At 65.0% G+C, this 2,597-nt stretch overlaps 1 long non-coding RNA gene across 2 annotated transcripts; it reads right to left on the bottom strand.

Annotated features, from left to right (window-relative positions):
• Positions 1-938: 938 nt before the first annotated feature.
• Positions 939-2,591, bottom strand: LOC125618964. Of its 2 annotated transcripts, none has more exons than XR_007350365.1 (2): positions 2,361-2,591; positions 939-1,632 (listed from the first exon to the last, which is right to left on the bottom strand). It is a non-coding gene; the product is annotated as an uncharacterized LOC125618964 (long non-coding RNA). The 2 variants fall into 2 exon arrangements; XR_007350364.1 differs by lacking the exon at positions 2,361-2,591 and adding an exon at positions 1,740-1,958.
• Between the last annotated feature and the right edge of the window lie 6 nt (positions 2,592-2,597).

Genomic DNA, 2,597 nt, shown 5'->3' with positions numbered 1-2,597 from the left:
CAGGGATTGAACTCAGGGGCACTCGACCATAGAGCCACCTCCCCAGCCCTATTTTGCATTTTATTTAGGGACAGGGTCTCACCGAGTTGCTTAGCGCCTTACTTTGGCTGAGGCTGGCTTTGAACTCGCCATCCTCCTGCCTCCGCCTCCCCAGCTGCTGGGATGACAGGCGGGTGCCACCGTGCCCGGCTGGTGATAATTCTTGACCCAGTTTAGCAAACTGGGGTTCCCAGTCTTGTTCACGGGTATCCAGGTTCACAGGGACGGAGAGGAGGCCGCTGACGTCACCGCCATCCAGCTGCTCCACGGCCCCTCCCTGGTCCCCCACCACGAGGAGGTGGAGGAGCCCGCGCTGTCTACACGTCACAGAAGGGGAAACTGAGGCCCAGGGGTGCGGAGCCGGACTTCACCCCCGCCTCAGGGCCGGAGACCCTGGCCCAGGGCAAGCAGAGACTTCGACTGCCTCCTTTGAAATTCCCTCAGGACTGGAAGTGGAGGCAGTGAGGCCGGCCTCCGTCCCCCACCCTTTTTACCCAATGCTTCTGGAAGAAGCCCTGGGCACCCCCTGTCCCAGTCAGCAGCCCCCCGGGGTCTCGGGTCCCCCTGGGCACCCTGAGCAGGTCCTGGTTCAGGTTGGGGTTGGCATGGAGAACGCACCCTGTAGTCACACAAATGCAGGGAGAACATTCTAGAAAAACAACACTGAAGAGGCTGGCCACCCAACACAGGCCTGGCCCTTGACTGCACGTGAACCAGAAAAAGTGAATTAAAATAAAAGTAAAGTAAAACACAAGCAGAGAGGAGCTGTGGGGCCACCTCGCTGCTCTGAGGACGCACGCGGGTCAGGACGCACGCGGGTGGGGGAGGGTCGCACCGCGGGGCAGCGCCGCACGGGACACTCTGGGAAGGGACGTGAAGGCAGCTCATGGCTTTTGAACTTTCAAAATGTTTCAAGTTTTTCAAAATAAAAGGCTGGGGGGGGTGTTGGGGGGCCAGGGCTCGGGAGGGGACGACCACCCAGGGCACCGGGACCTTCTGGGTGGGAATGTTCTGGGTCCTGGTGACAATGGCGGTCACACCACGGAGAGCGTGTCGGTGGAGAACTGCTCACCACGGAGAGGTGGGATCCCCGCGTGTGCAGTACGCGCACACGTGGGCACAGGCTCGGGTGCAGGGGCTGGGGACAGAGGACTGTCCTTGAGCCGGGCCTCCGGGTTCTGGCTGCAGCCTGGCCTTGGGACGTTCCTCCTGTGCCCACTGCCCGAGTCCAGGGCCAGCAGGACGGCCGCCTGCTTTCCTCGTTGGACCTGGAGAAAGCCAGGCTGGTCTCCTCGTGAGGTAGGGGCACTTCACAGGGACAGGGGACGGGGGTCTGCGGGAGCCACCAGCCACCAATCCGCCCACCACCTCCAGGCCCCCGTCAGAGCTGTGGGAACTCAGAGGAGGAAAGCCACCTGCCCCAGGTCACACAGCAAGTGGGGCCGCCCTGCAGGACGGTCATTCTGAAGTTCGGGCTGCAGGCCCAGGTGGTCCTCTGTGTCCTCAGGTCCGGGCAGGGGCAGGTCTGCGTCCTGCGTGGGTCAGTGGTCCCCAGGACCGAGGCTGCTGCTCTGGTGGCCGGTTCCCACAGGTCTGTGGTGGGAAGCGTGGAGGGTGGGGTGGGAGCCTCCCTCCTGTCACCCCACAGTCCCCTCCCTCTGTCACCCCACGGTCCCTTCCCTCACTTCCTCAGCTCCCACCTCATCCACGGGGCACAGGGCTGGACACAGGGCGGGTGGGGGTCCCCCGCCCACCCCAGGGCCCCAGGGAGCGGGCCATGGCGCAGCGCCACGTTCTGCCCGGCCCACGAAACCACCTCACCCAGAACCTGTCTCGACTCCTCCGCTGCCTTGGCTGCCGCCGGGCCTCGCTGGGCCAGCACCGCCCACACAGCGCCCAGAGGGGGAGGAGGCCTGGGACAGGCCCAGCCCCAGCCCCAGCCCCACCCTCCCAGGGACCCCTGGGTCCCTGCTGGGCCCCAGAGGCAGGAGGGGACCCGGCTCAGCTGGGGGCCCAGGCCTACTCTGAGAGCCTGGCCCCGCTGCCCTCTCCCGGGCAGGCCTGAATGAGCCCTGAATGAGCCCGCCGAGTGCTGAACCTCCTTAATTAACCGGCGGTGATTAAGAGGCCAACTGGGGAGGCCCCCGGGGCTTCCAGGAGGACTGGGGGCCTGAATGGGGGGCAGGGCCCCTCAGACACAGCGGCCAGAGGCTTCCCCTCCCGTGGGACAGGGAAGGGACCCCTGTTGCACCCCAGAGGGTTCCAGGCAAAACCGCCCATCCTCCCACGCGGGCTGTGTGGTGCTGGGAAAGTGGCCTCACTTCTCTGAGCCTCAGTTTCCACCAGGAGGAGGGCAGGGTGGCGGTGAGACGGGATTAATGACTGTTTGTGAGCCGGTCCCAGAGATGCCGCTGATAACAGGCGGCTATTATTCTGGGAGCATGGAGAAGTGTCTGAGCCCATAATTACCAGAGGAAGAAAACAGTGGAGAGGGAGGAGGCCTCGCGGCCCGCCCGCTGCCTCCCGCGCGGCCCTCTGGCTGGGCAGGGCCTCCCCTG

The sequence above is a fragment of the Marmota marmota genome, unplaced genomic scaffold (assembly GCF_001458135.2).
Source record: "Marmota marmota marmota unplaced genomic scaffold, marMar, whole genome shotgun sequence".
NCBI classification, from domain to species: domain Eukaryota; kingdom Metazoa; phylum Chordata; class Mammalia; order Rodentia; family Sciuridae; genus Marmota; species Marmota marmota.
This window is presented reverse-complemented; position numbering and strand designations above follow the sequence as displayed.